Here is a 16,218-nt window from a genome sequence, read left to right on the forward strand (position 1 = left end):
AGTGTTGTCTTCTGATTTTTTTCCTTTCTCACTTCAAATTGCATTGATTTGAGTCTTTTTTTTTCCTTTTTATTGGTAACTGACTAGAGGTAGATTGACTTGCTTATTCTTTCAAAGAATCAGCTTTTCAATTTAATATAATGCTTTGGGACTTTTATTTCAAATTACTTAATTTCTGATCGATCTTTATAATTTTCTTCCTTGTACTAGCTTTAGTTTTTATTTTTCTAGGAACTTGACATGCATCACTAGATTGTTCACTTGGGCTCACTCTACTGTTCTAGTGTGGGTATTTGCAGCTATAAAAGTCCTTCTTACAACTGCTTTCATTGTGTCCTAGATGTTCTGGCATGTTGTGCCAGCATTTTCATTTGATTTTTAGGATCTAATTTTTGCCTTGGCTTATTCTATGATCTATTGATTATTCAACAGTGAATTATTTAATTGCAAAGAATTTGCATAACTTATGTATTTTTACCTGTGATTTCTAGCTTCATGAACTGATAATAATATGGATAGATAATTTTGATTATGTTTTATTTAGTTAAGCATGCTTCATGGGATAATAAGTGGTGCATTTTGGACAAAATTTTGTGTGCTGCTGAGAATGGTATACATTTTGTTGGTGCATGGAACACTCTATAGATATCTATTAAGTCCATTTTCTCAAAGATATTACTTCACTGTAATAATTTCTTTATTTTTCATCTGCTTTATCCATCTAATTATGAGCATGGTGTATTGTGCTCCCCCACTAATTATGTTTATTTTTAACTGATCTTTTATGTTCAGCAGTGTTTGTTTTCTGGAGTTGGGCGTGTCCATGTTTGGGTAATATATATTTAGGCTTGTTATCTCTCCCTGTTGACTTTTCCCTTAATATACAGTGATCTTCTTAGCATCTTCTCATGTATTTTGAATTAAAGCCTACATTGTCATAAAATAGGATAACTACTCCTGATTCTTTTCTACCTCCTACTGGATGGGAAATTATTTTTCTTTGATATTTAGACTGTCAATTTTTGGATTAAATATGTGTAATATACAGCATAACATTGGGTCTACATTTTGCTCCAACTTGCCTATTTGTGTCTTTTAATTGTCAAATTGAGACCATTCATATTGACAGTAATTACTGGAAGATATTGTCTTATGCTTATCCTTGCATTATTTTCTAGAAAAAATTGTGGCAAAAACTTCCCAAGCTCTATAAAAACAGAAACTAAGTAATCATTTAAAGTGAAACCCATGCTTACTATCTAATTCATGTTATAATTTTAAGAAAGGAAATATGGAATTGTAGCTCTTTATACTTGCCTTATTCTAAGAAGTAGTAATTATATTTACTTTCTTTCTTTCTTTCCTTCCTTTGGTACCAGTGATCAAACTGGGGACCTTGCACTTGCAAGGCAGGAGCCAGAACCACTGAGCTAAATCCACAGCCCACAATTACATTTACATGAGCCTAAAATCCAGACATATTTGTATCTAGCTTCTTCCTAAACAGCAAAAATGCCAAAATTTGAATCAAACTTCTGCTAGGTTTAAAGATATGCTATTCAGATGTTGATCTTTGCCCTGGAGATTTCAGTATGAATGCCCCAGATGAATAACATGACAAGGAGCGTTCTAGCTAAATGGAGAAGTAGGCTTCTAAAATTCACAAAGAAATAATGCAGTGTTTCTTTTGATGGTCATGGAAGTTGTTTTAGTCACCTAAATAAGTTTGATGTGTAATAAAATGACCTAAAAATTAATACCTGAAAACAGCATATATTTTTTATCTTGAGGTTTTTGAGGACCATAACTCTGGACACTGCTCTCTTTTCTCTTCTACTTCAGAGTTTTTTGTTGTTGTTGCTGTTTTTTAAAGCTGTAATCAATATATGGCAGGTCTGGTGATACTTCACCATGAAAGACAGATCCAGTTCTAAGATTATCAAAGTCATTGTTAGTTGGATTAAGTTTTTCAATGGCTATTAAGTAGAAGGCCTCAGTTTCTTGTTATCTATTAAGTAAAACCTGCTCTCTGTATTACCAGTATGTGTCTCTCCAACATAGCAATTTACTTTTAAAAGGTAAGCAAGAGAGACGTGAACATCAGTTATGACAATCACGTCTTTGACATTCCACAGCCTTTGTTGGAGAGGTGCAAATAAATCCTGGTCTCATCCAGAGAGATAGAATTACAAAACTGCATAAAACCTAGGAGGTGAGGTTCATTGTACGCTCTTATTAAAAGTATATATACTATACAGAGTTTAAAAGTTATTTTCCTTCTTACCAATACATTTCTGTCTTACAAAATTACTGAATAGAAAATATAATAACAATGATATTTCATTAAGAAAAACAATACAGCATGAAAATAAGAATATTTTCTTTTGTGGGATATAACCTGGCTGGTCTAATTTTCCTGAGGAGCCTATAAACATGTATTTGTAATTCATCTATTCTTACCTGTTGTAATATTATCTATGAATAAAATAAAATTAGCAATGGCAAATAATATTTTAGAGCTTAATACAGCACCACATACCTCTTCTCAACAATTATGCTTCTTTAAAATTCTATAGAAAAAATAAAGCCAATCAAAATAAATTTGCCTTGGGCTGGGGATTTAGCTCAGTGTCATTGCACCTGCCTCACAAGTGCAAGGTTCCGAGTTCTTATCCAGTAAAAAAAACAAAACAAAACAAAACAAAACAAAAAAACTTTGGATTTCAAAATTGTACAGAATTGTGCTCATCTCATTTCATTTAATATTAGCAAGCAAGTTCAACTTCAAGACTAACCAAGAAAAATGAAATTTAAAAATATATAATAAATAAACAGCCCCATTTTTCAAATCTCAGTCTTCACTTCATTATGTTATCTGGAATGGTTCACAAATCACAGTATCAACTAGAGTTACAAAAGAAAGAAGGTTAGCCAGCTGAAGGCTTTGCTTCAAAATTATTATCCTCTTGGCATTTCCCAGTCTATGAAAATAATGATTAGATAGCATGTTATCACTCATTTAGACCTCTCTGATTCTCATACATTTTTTACTTCTTAAGAGTCTTTGGCAACCCAGGATTGGAAAAAAGAAAAGGACAGTTGAGAATTCTACTCCATGAGGAAAATGGCACTCAAATAATTCCAAAGGCTATCAATCAAAGAGAACGAGTTCATAAATTCAAGGTAAATAACATGACATCAACACACGTAAGGAGAAGCAAAATTCAAAGTTTAATACGTGAAGAAAATGGTTGCTGTAGAAATATTCCAAAATAAAAACTTTTCCCAATTTCAAGTAACAATAAATTGAATCCTTCTTAATAAAAAATATAACTCTTTATAACACATTTCTCCAAGAATTTGTCACATTTTTATACTCTTTTCACAGAGAAACATTAGTGTGTGGACCAGAGTGGCCTGGATGTGAGCAGGTCCCAGGGCCCCACCCAGACACCAGCAGGCCCCAGCCAAAGGCAGCCTGAAGAAGAGCCGTGCAGGCACTGAAGTGACAGCCAGAGGCCCACCCAGATACCGTTTGTAACTGCACACAAACTCCAGCAAGAAGCCCCACAGAAACCAATGACTTGGGTGTGTACAGTCCCCAGTCAAAGTCCCTCACAAACAACAGCTAAAGAAGTGGGCAGGCCTTCGCCAGAGGTACGCCCAGATACCATTCCAAGTGTGTTCAGGCCCAAGCTAGAACCCCGTCCAGACAATAGGTCAGCTCAGGGATCCAGAAGGCTACCATTATGAACCCAGGAATTGGCACAATGGTGCACAGCAGAGAGGCCTCCCTGAGGCTTGGTGAGAATTGAAGCCAAGTGGGTGAGCAAAAAGTCACCTCAACAAAGGCATAGCAGGCTACCCCTGTTGAAATAAGACATGTAAATAAGTCTCAAAAGCAGACTTCCAGATTACCCAAGAAAACTATGAGACAATGAGATGAAACAATCTGATACTCAGTCACCTGGACTCCCTGAATTGGGAATAAAAGAGGACCTGGAAATAATGAAATTCAAAATAATTTTTCAGATAATAAGAGAGATTGTGTCCACAGTGCAAGACATTATTAATAATGCTAGAGCAGACACAAAAAATAGAGGAGCTGAGAAACATGATGGAATCTCATCATAGGAAAAAAATGGAATCCATAAAAAAGATGCAAACAGATATCCAGGAGATTAAAATATCCATTTTCAACAGTAAAAAGAAGAAATCACCAGCACAAAACTAATGGCATATTTGATCTTATATACATGAAACTAGCATATCATTATGTGGTTCCATTGAAGCACTTGCAATTCTTAATGAGTTCTCAGGTGCTTCTAAGAAAGTTTCAAAGGACTATTATCTAGAATACATAAAGAACTCAAAAAAAATCACCCCCCAATATTAAAAAACCCAATTCAAAAATGGGCATCTGAAATGAACAGACTTTTCTCAGACAAAGAAGTAAAAGCAGCAAATAAATACATGAAAAAATGTTCAACACCACTGGTCATTTGAGAGATGCAGATGAAAACAACAACGAGATTCCACCTCACCCCAAAAAGAATGGTTGCTATCAAGAAATCAGACAATAACAAATGTTGGTAGGGTTGTGGGGAAAAAGGAACCCATCTTCATTGTGGTGGGAGTGCAGACTGGTGCAACCACTATGGAAATCAATATGGAGATACCTCAAAGAGCTGGGACTAGAGGTTCCATTTGACCCAGCCATCCCTCTGCTGGGTATCTTTCCAAAAAAATTAAAAGAATCATACCATAGTGATAATGTGCACCTATGTTTATAGCGGCACAGTTTGCAATAGCTAAAACTTGGAAACAGCCCATTTGCCAATCAGTTGGAAACTGGATAAAGAAGATATGTTTTTTTCTATAAAATAGAATATTACTCAGCCATAAAGAATGAGAATGTCAGATATAGAAGTCAGGGTGATGGACAGTGACCATGAAAGGAGATATCTCATATAAATTATAAGAGACCTTTAGAAATCAATCCAAAAACTCTTAGATGATGCAAAGAAGAATAACATAAGACTGATATGACTGCACAAAAAAAAATATGAGAAAGTTCAAATGAAATAAAAAAATACTGTTCACAGGATTAATGACAGAAAACTTGCAAACAGAGAAAAAGAATTTGATATACAGAAAAGTGAGGCATATAGCACTCCAACTAGCCACAATTTAAAAAAAAATCTACACCTAGACATATAATAATCAAGATCCCAGAAACAAAACAAAAGAACAAATACAAGCAGTTAGAGAAAAGAAACAAATCACATACAAAGGAAAGCCCATCAGAATCACAACAGACTTTTCACTACAAACCCTCAATTCAAGGAGAGCCTGAAGTAGGTTATTTCAAACCCTAAAAGAAAACAACCTTCAACCTAGGCTGATGTATACTGCAATATTAGCTTGCAAAATTGTTGGAGAAATTAGTTATTTTCATGACAAAGAACAGCTGAGAAACTTCATGAGTACTAAACCAGCACTTGAATACAATTCTAAACAATATCCCAGAAATGTGTTGTTCAATTTCCATATGTTTATGAAATTCTTGTAATTTATTTTGCTCTTGAACTCCATTTTCATTGCATGTCATCTGACAATATACAGGGGATAACTTCTCTTTTGCACTTACTTAAACATGTTCTATGAGCTATTGTGTGGTCTGTTTTGGAGAACAACCTGTATGCGGCCAAGAATAATATAAATTCTGATTTTGTGGGATAGAACACTCTGTAAACATCTGTTAAGTGCATTTGTTCAAGTGTTTGAGTTCAAGTATTTCGTTTTTTATTTTTGGTCTAGTTGATTTTTCTATTTGTGACAGTGGGATACTGAGGTGTCCCACTAGTACTGTATTAATTCTTTATTTCTTTTTTTTTTCTTTTTTTTGTTTCAGGGGTCAAACTCAGAATTTTGCGAGGCAGATGACAGAAACACTGAGCTAAATCCCTGGCCCTGTATTGTATTCTTATTTGATTTTTCGTGTCCATTAGTACTTTTTTATATAGTTGGGTACACTAGTATTTGGTGCATATATATTTATGATTGTCATCTCTTCCTCTTGGATTGTTCTCTTTACAAGGATGTGGTAACCTTCTTTGTCTCTCTTAGTTTTGGTTTGAAATTTACTTTGGGAATAAGATAGTTACCCCGCTTTTTTAGGCTCCTGTCCCATGGACAACTGTTCTCTACCCTTTTACTTTCAGTCTATATATTTCTTTTAGAACTAGGTGTGATTCTTGTATAGAGCATATTGTAGGGTTTTGCATCTTAATCCATTCTGCCAGTTGATATGTTTTGTATGGTGAATTGAAGCCATTAACATTGATGTTTATAACTGATATGCATTGATTTATCATTGTCATGTTATTGTCCTTTTGTTGGCTCTGTTTTATTTTTTTCCCCTCTCCCTTTAGTTTATTGAATTGCCTAATTGATTTGCTCTGTTGGACCTCATGGTGTTGTGACCTTCACTGTCTTAGTAGGATATTGTTTAGTTAGAGTTGTTTGATATTCCTGATGTTTCTCAAGTGTTTGTCATGGAAGTATCTTATTTCCCCAAACATTTTGAAAGATAGTTTTGAAGTATACATTCACCTAGGTTATAGGGCGTTTTCTTTTAGGGTTTGAAATAATTTACTCCAGGCTCTTCTTGATAGAGTTTATGTTGAAAAGTCTGTTGTGATTCTATTGGTATTTCGTTTGCATGTGATTTGTTTCTTTTCTTTAACTGCTTGTAGTATTTTGTTCTTCTGTTGAGTTTCTGGGATCTTCATTATTATATGCCTAGGTGTAGATTTTTTGTGATCATGGCTAGTTGGAGTCTCTCATAAGTTATGTCTCACTTATCTGTATGTCAAATTCTTCCCCTCTGGGAAGTTTTCTGTTATTACAATGCATTTAAGTACTTGTAATGATGTAGTATGAAAGTTCAGAATCACATAATTTATCATGTGAAATTAATTTCTGTTTTAAAGAAATGAAAGATGGGGCCAGGGTTTTAGCTTGGTGGTTCTGCTGCCTGCCTTGCAAGCACAAGGACCCGAGTTTGATCCCCAATACCAAAAAAATAAATAGAAATGAAAGATGACTGATTTTGTCAGTGGTTCTGAAATTAGATTAACAGTATTAAAGCTAACCAAAACAATATTTTAAAAAGAAAATACACTTATTAATAAGTTATACCTGAAAAAATGAGAGAAGCAAAACTAAAATATGATTATTTTATGAAACATATAATAGGGTACATTTTAAAAATATAATTTAGTATGAATAAAAAGTACGAAACAGAAAAATAAAAATAAAAGAAGAGGAAATTGTTTTCAAAGTTAAATGAGCTAAGTATACTTTTGTGTAAATAAATACTAAACTGTAATCAAAATGGATAATTTTTCAGAATACTTGTTCCCAAATAACTTGGTCTCAGGTATGCTGCACTTCAAGTTTATTGAACAGTTTGTATTTCTGCAGGCTTTATTTATCAATATTTATCATTTATGAATTAAAAGAGTTAAAATGTGTATTTTCTTACTTTATAAAATTACTATAATTACCATATCACAAATTAATATAAATATTGTGGTCATAATTTAAAAATTACACATAAGCTTTATAAATTAACTGTTGTAGTTAGCATCCACAGTGTCCCGAAAGACCCATATATTAAAAGCTTGGCTTCTGGTTTGGCTTCGAGAGGTGATGAACCCTTAAGAAAATTAGGTACCTTTGGTATGCTCTGAAGGGGATATAGAGTCTCTAGACCCTTCCTGTCTCACTCTTTGTTTTCCAGGCACCATGATGTTAGCAGCTTCTTCTGCTTTTTATTCTTACTCTCATTAGCTCCCTGCCACAGAAACAATGGCAACTGGGCTAACTAACTATCCATGGACAGAAACTTCCAAAATAAGCTTTGATTTACCTCAAATATTTGTTATAGTGATGTAAAGCTAACACAGTAATTACTCTTTGCCAAAGCAAAGAAAAAAGAAGGTAGAAGTGTCCTTTTTCTTCAAAAGTTGCCTTATTTAAATCTACAGAGATATCACAGTGTAATGTCGAGAATCCTGAAAATGTTTATTATAACTTTAGGAAAGAATAGTAGAAAAAAGATGAATATTTTAGTTAAGATAATATTTTTTACTTCATGAATCCACTGATTTACACTGTTAGGTCCAGATTTTCCTGGAGCAACAAGAATGCTCAAACAATTAGTTTTGGCTAACATGGTCTATTAAAAATGTAAGAAATTTTGAAATAAGAATGAAAATATGTTTAATTATGTTATTATAAAAATTAAAAAATTAGCATTCTAATTCTACCCTTACACAAAGAGAGCAGGTACAGGAATGATAATATCCCAGCAAATTTTACAAATCTATCCAGAGCAATTAATCTGAAATTTAAAGAAAATAAAACAGAAACTATAGTTGTAAAAAGCAATCAAATTTCTGTTATCTCAATACTAGAGTTGATTAGGCAGCTCATTGTGATTGCTTATTTTAATATCACTATATAAAAATGAGCAGTATTTATTTACCATCAATTTCATTATTTAGTATTAGAATAGATAAATTACTATTTATGAAGGTAATATGAATTATAATGTATTACAGGAAAAATGTACCAAAAGGCACTCTTTGTGAAGACAATTAATATACATTATAAAAAATATAAAATAAAATGGAAACAAGTACCATGTTCTTTTATATATTCAAAAATATTTAATCAAAATCTCAATTTTACCAAATTATTTTCTAAATTAATGCAATAATTATTAGTTTTCCACCTTATTTTTTAAAATTAGCAAATTTTTGAAAGCATCTGATAAAACTGAACATCCATTCATGATTAAAACTCTGAAGACATGTGTTCACTTCAGCAGCACATATACTGAAACCCTGAAGAAAATAGAAATAGAAGGTCTTTATATCAACCTAATAAAATCATCTGTGACAAACCAATGGCTAACATCACATCAAACAGAGAGAAGCTGAAATTTTCTTTCTAAAATCAAGAACAAAATAAAGACACCCTCTATCACCACTTCTGTTCAATATGGTTTCAAAACATTAGCTAGAACAATTAGATAAGATAACACAATAAAATGGATATGGGTATTAAAGGAAGAAGATAAATATCACTATTTGTAAGTGACATGATCCTCTACAAAAGAACACCAAAAACTACACCAAGACTCCTACAGATAATAACCAAATTCAATAGTGAAGCAGGATATAAAGTCAATACTCAAAAATCAATAGTGTCCCTCTACACTAAAAATAATAATAATAATAATAATAACAATAATAATAAAACACCAAGAGGGAAACTAGGGATACGATACCTTTCACAATAACATCAAGAAAAATGAAATACTTAGGAATTAATCTAGCCAAGATTGTGAAAAAAAAATTCTACCACAGAAATTATAGTACTCTTAATAAAAAGGGTTGAAAGAAGATATTAGAAAATGTAAAGCAAACTGTTGTTCCTAGACAAGCAGAACCAATAAAGTCAAAATGGTTATACAATACTTCCAAAACTGCTTTACAAATTTAAGCAATCGCAACCAAAATAACAATACCATTTCTTATGGAACCAGAGTAAGCAATCCTGAAAAATTCATCTGGAAGCAGATGAGACCTAGAAGAATAAAAGCAATTCTGGACAACAAGGGCAAAGCAGAGGGCATCACCATCCCAGTCTTCAAGTTATATTACAAAGCTACAGTAATTTTTTAAAAAAACAGCATGATATTGGAGAAAAGTAGATATGTATATCAAGGGGATAGAACAGAAAATGCAAAATAAACTTCAGGTGTGCTCAGCTACATTATCTTTGACAAAGGGGTCAAATACTTTCACTGGAAGAAAAAGAGCAAACATCTTTAACAAATGGTACTGGGTAAACAGGCTTTCTGTATTCCAAAACCCATGCCTATATCTCTCACCATGCACTAAACTAAAATCAAAGCAGATCAAAGATCTAAACATTAGAACAAAACATTTAATTTGCTGGAAGGAAAAATAAGGTAGAACACTTGAGGATTTAGATGTAGGCAGAGTTTCTGAAGAGAACCTTAGTTTCACAAGAAAAGATACCAAGAATCAACAAATGGGATCACATCAAATTAAAAAGCTTCTGCACAGCAAAAGACACCACCAACACAGTGAGGAAAAATATTTGCCAGCTACTCCTTAGACAAAGAAATAATATCTAGATTATTTATTCTTTCAAAGAACCAGCTCTTTGATTCATTTCTTTTTTGTACTTTTTTAGTCCTAACTCAATTAATTTCTACTCTCATCTTTATAATTGCCTTCCTTAATTTTGGCTTGGGCCTGGATTATTGTTATTTCTCAAGGATCTAAAGATTCCTCTACAGGTCATTTATGTGAATTTCCTCTGTTTTTCTAATGTGAACATTGATTGCAATGAACTTTCCTCTTAGAATTGCTTTCGTAGTGCCCCAGAGTTGAAAAGTCACTGTTGTTATATTACAGAAATTTCTTAATTTCTACTTTGGTTTCTTCTGTGACCCATTCACTGTTTAAGAGTTTGTGGTTAATTTTCTAGGAGCTTTTATCTTTCCTGTGAATTCTTGCATTGTCAATTTCTATTTTCATTGCACAGTGGTCTGATTATACTAATAAAAACTATTTTAAAAACCCCAAACCAAAATGTATAAAGTACTTTGACTACCAACATTTAAAAAAAAAAGTATATAACATACAAAGAACTCAGAAAACTGGACACCCCTCCCAAATATAAAGGCCCAATTATAAATGAGGATCGGGGACACTTCTCACATGACAAAATACAAATAGCCAGTATGTACACGAAAAAATTTTCATTATCGGTGGCCATTTGAGAAATACGTACTAAAATAATAGTGACATTCCATCTCATTCCAGAAAGAATGGCTACCATTAAGAAATCAACCAACAGAGGCGTGACAAGGCGTCCCAGACAGGAGGAGAAGCAGTGGCCAGACGTGCTAGAGACTCGTAGCCACTAAGAGCTTCAGTTACTATGCACAGCTTTTTAGAAGCTGCTGGTGGTTACGCAGGTGGCCGCCATATCCACCTTCTGACAGGAGGACACAGAAGATCATTATGAGATGGAGAGCTTGGCAGCCCCAAGAAGGGCACAGGCAAGGGATACGCAGCCAAGTTCATCAAGAAGGGACCCATTGTATAGACAGTGCGGGGTGAGAAGGAGGAGATCCAGCCCTCTCAGTGAGCATCCTGCGGGAGATCCAGGACCCCAACATCATCACGCTGCGGGACGTCTTCGAGAACAAGACGGACGTAGTGCTCATCCTCGAGCTGGTCTTGGGCAGTGAGTTCTTCGACTTTCTGGCCAAGAAGGAGTCACTGACCTAGCATGAGCCATGCACTTCCTCAAGCAGATCCTGGACTGAGTCCACTACCTGCACTCCAAGCACACTGCCCACTTTGACCTCATGAATAGAACATCAAGCTTCTGGACAAGAATGTGTCCAGCCCGCAGGAATCAGGCTCATATTGACTTCGCATTGATCACGAGATTGAGACTGGCAACGAATTCAAGAACATCTTCGGCACCCCTGAGTTTCTCCCGAGACCGTCAACCTTGATCTGCTGGGCCTGAAGGCAGACCTGTGGAGCGTCGGTTGTCATCACCTACGTCCTTCTCAGCGGGGTGTCCCCGTTCCTGGGTGAGACCAAGCAGGAAACACTGACCGACATCTCGGCTGTGAACTATGGCTTCCATGAGGAGTACTTCGGCATTACCAGCGAGCTGGCCAAGGACTTCATCCACTGCCTGATGGTCAAGGACCCCAAGAGGAGAATGGCCATCTCCCAGAGCTTGGAACGTTTCTGGATCAAGACCATATGGTGGCAGAACATGCACAGAGAGGGCAGTGGGAGGAAGCCAGAGTGGACGCAGCTGAAGGAGTACACCATCAAGTCACTCCAGCGTGCCGCCCAACGACAGCGACCCCAGCTTCCAGTGCTTCTCACGTGCTGGAGGAGGTGGTGGTGCCCGAAGAGGGCCTGCGAGAGCTGGAGCGCAGACAGCGGGTGTGCCACCAGGACATGGAGGAGCTGCTGCCATCTAAGAGGAGGCCTGGTACACCGAGGAGCATGAAGGCATCAACCAGGACCTGAGGCGGCTGTGTCAGGAGCTGCACAAGACCAAGACAGAGGCACTGCAGCTGCAGGCACAGGAGGAAACCAAGGACCAGTCACTGCTTCAGCTGCCTGGAGGACAGCTAGGAGGTGCTGGCCAAGCAGGTGGCCTGTGAGATGAGCTTTGCGCAGGAGCTAGTGCAAGACCTGGAGCAGAAGAGCTGCAGGGCAGGGACTATGGCCTGCGCTAGGCAGAGGGACCAGGCAGAGCTGGGCTAGGAGCCTTGGCCAGGAGGCCGTTGGCCTCTGTGGAGCCAGGGAATCCCTAGAGGAGGCTCCAGTCTGGGAGTAAAAGGGGCATTTATCAAACTCTGTTCTCTGCATCCTGAGTCTCAAGGAGCTGCTCTGTGCTGGGTGAGGGGGGCTTCCAGGAGCCTGCATATGCGGTAAAGAGCTACTGGCACCCCTCAGTCCCCAGAAGTGCCTGAGGAGTCCCATGCCCAGGTGGCACTTCCTGATGGTATTCCTGTCCTCAGTCCTGTGGTGACTGCCAGCCTTCCTCCAGGGTGGCCTTGTTCCCACCATGCCACTTCCATCTCCTATGTGCCCCAGGGGCTATGAGAAACAGTTTTTTGTGTTTTGCTCCAGAGGGCTACAACGGAAGTTTTCACACTGCCTGCCAGATCCTGAGACCCTCTGGGTCATGCTGCACTGGACTGAGTGTCTGGTCAGACAGGGACAGTCCCCAGCCCTGGGCTCAGTGTCTTTACCTGTGGCCAAGCCCAGCCTCTATATAGCCTAGGCCTGTCTCCATGAGTGTGGGAACTGCCACATCTCCAGGCCACTGCTATACTCTGCTAGGCTTGGCACGCCCACATAATAGTGTGCTTGTTGGAAGCCAAGTGGAATAAAATCACCTTCCCTGATGGCAGCTATCTGTGCTTCTGGCCCCCAGGGAATGGCCAGTCCTCTGCACCAGGCCCGATGGCCTCTAGGACTGCAAATCATTTCCTCTGCTACCCACCTCCACTCAGGAAGTCAGCCTGTGACTGTCCCCTTGCTGTACCTGTGTCCCCCATTTGTGGGCCCTGCAAGGTGGAAGGGCAAGGGCTAACCTAGAGACACCTGCAGACCCCCCACAACCACATGGACATCAGGGGCCTGCAAGCTGCACAGTCCCCAGAACAGCCCCTCTGTCCCTCACTGTTTCCAAGCCAAGGTTCTGAGCCCTTACTAGTCACACCTCTGGCCTCATTCTACCATTAGGGCAAGTGTTGCCTGCCCCCACCCCGCTTTTTTTTGGTACTGGGGATCAAACTCAGAACCTTGCAATTGCCAAGCAGGTACAGTGACTCAGTAATATCCCTGACCCCACCTTTTACTTTAAAATTTTTATTGGTACACGTTTGCAGAGCATGCTTACATTCTTAATGGGGAGTTAGTATATGGGCATAAAACGTATCAATCATTTTTAAACCCTAAAAAAATCAACCAATAGCAAATATTGATGAGGTTGTGGGAAAATGGAAGTCTTTTCCATTCATGGTAGGGGTGTAAACTAATACAACCATATGGAAATCAGCATGGAGATTCCTTAAAAAGCTAAAAATAGAAATTCTACCTGACCCAGCTACTCACCATCTAGGTATCTTTCTAAAAGAGTTAAAGACATCTTACCATAGTGCTGTATGGATACCTCTGTTTATAGCAGCACAATTCATAATAGTTAAAACTTGGAAACAGTCTATATGACCATTAACACATGAATGAAGAAACTGTGGTATTTGTACACAATGTAGTACTATTCTAGTATAGAAAGGATAAAATTGAGTCAATTGCAGGCAAATGGTTTTCAGATGGTAATATTAAGTGAAATAAATCAGGCATGCAAGATTAAATATAGCATAGTTTCTTTTGTATGAAGACTCAATTTATAAATAAAATACATAATAAGAAAAAGAAAGAGGAAAAAATTATTATTGCCACCCAGCATGAGCAATATATCTAAAAATATACCTTATTTTAACGTAACTGTATTATAGTTTTATATGCGTTTGTTTTATTCGTTTATTAGTCTGGTGTTTAATCTGTAAATATGATAATTAACTTTATAAGGACCTGCAAATAAATGAATTTGACCCTGACAAAAGGAAGTTGGAGATAAGAGGGAAAATAAGAATTGAGATATGTTTTGTACAAAAACATGGAGCACTGAGCAGAGCCTTCACAAGACAGTGACCATGACAGCTACAATCAGCAAAGCCACGGGGATTGGGGTATCCAATCTGTTTATAGTACAAATCATGTGATATTTCCTCATGCCAGATATGTTGTTATGGAATTTAGAGTTCTCCCTGATGAATTTCAGTTTTGCTTTGCTATAAGTTTCCTCATTATTTTTCTATTCCTCTTTTTGGAATGGGACCATTTACTTTGTGCATTAGTCTCGGATGTATGTTACTTTCTGATTTTTACAGGGGCTTAAAGCTAAGTTTGTTTTTAGACTTGGCGGAGAATTTGGAGTTGTACTCTTAAGCAGTGCTGGAATATCTGAAACTTTAATGACTTAGAGAAGGATTAAATGCATCAGCATCATGAGATGAACATGAAACTTTGAGATCCACAGAGAGAATTCTATATTTTGAATAAATATCTCCCCAAAACACTTTATAGGCTTGGAGCCTAGTGAAAGAAAATTAGGTCACCAGGGGCTGGCTATTGAAGAATTATTGGAACTCCAACACTTAATGCCTCACTTGTTGTTTCTTGGTCACCATGAGGTAAACTTTTACTCCATCTTGTATTCCCACTGCAATGGACTACTTTACCACAGGACCAAGAACAACATAGTCAACATAGAGACATTTCAGGACTGAAACCCAAAAAACTGAGAGCCAAAACATTTTTCTTTTATTAAGTTGACTTGGTTCAAGTATTTTGTGCAGTAACAGAAACTTGGCTAGCACATTACTTTAGACAAAACACATAATTTCAGGTCCCATTCCAGAATTAATGAATCACTGGGACCACAGATAGCTTGTATGCATATCAGTGTTTGAGAAGAACTGCTTTTTAAAGAAATCTATGAATGAGCAAAACACTATCAAAAAAGAAAAATTGGTGGGACATGGCAACTTACCCTACCAGACATGAATATTATTACTAGAATGGTACTTAAGGTAGAGTGGGCTTGATGAATGGATAGATGAACAATAAACCAAATGATCGATTGTAAAGCTCATTGTTTATAATAGCAACTTGGTAAGAAATCAATGTAAAGGAAGAAACCTTACAAATCAGTGCAATAATATCTCTTCAATGTCTTTAGAAAAATGTATTTTCACATTATATATGTACATAGATATACATTTGTATGTGTGTGCACGTGTGTGTGTGTGTGTGAGTGTACTACATAGGCCAGATGCACTACAGGTGTAAATAAAGATTTTAAAAAGTAATTATAGGTGAGGGTGAAGGGAGGGCAGGGACAAGGAGAAAAAAATGAGAACCAACACCTGTTATGTAAAGGTACAAGATCCCAATAATGAATATAACTGTACTGTATACCTAAAATGTACCAATAAACTCAATGAGGAAAAAAAAAGCAATTATAGGTTAATGTTTTTATGAGCTAAGTAGAAATAAGGATTACTATGTATCTCAATTAATTCAAGCTCCCATAATAAAATATGATAGACTGCATGGATTAAACAAAATAAATTGTTTTTCTCATAGTTCTAGGGGCTAAATTCCAAGATCAAAATTCCAATTATCTCAGTTTCTAAGGCAGACTCTTTTCTTAGCTTATAGGCAGGTACTTTAGTCTCATATACCCATTCTTCTTAGAATGTATGGTGAAAGAAAGACAAATAGACAGACACAGTATTCCTCCTCCTAGGAGACTACCAATCCTAATATATTATGGCCACATCTGTCAGGGACTCAATGTGTCTTCCCTGTGGTGATTTGAATGTATCAATTAAAAGTTTATTCATGGAAAATTGAAACCAAAAACTCATGTGTTGAGTTCATATTAGTGATTTTGAACATGAAGGAACTTCTGCTTCCAGGATAATGGAAATTAAAA

General features: G+C 36.7%; 1 pseudogene; it reads left to right on the plus strand.

The window, feature by feature from the left end:
• LOC104847486 overlaps positions 1–12,382 on the plus strand; it is a 43,114-nt pseudogene extending 30,732 nt beyond the window's left edge.
• The last annotated feature ends 3,836 nt before the right edge of the window (positions 12,383–16,218 follow it).

The sequence above is a fragment of the Fukomys damarensis genome, unplaced genomic scaffold, assembly GCF_012274545.1.
Source record: "Fukomys damarensis isolate Sample0158 unplaced genomic scaffold, DMR_v1.0_HiC HiC_scaffold_24, whole genome shotgun sequence".
Taxonomy (NCBI): domain Eukaryota; kingdom Metazoa; phylum Chordata; class Mammalia; order Rodentia; family Bathyergidae; genus Fukomys; species Fukomys damarensis.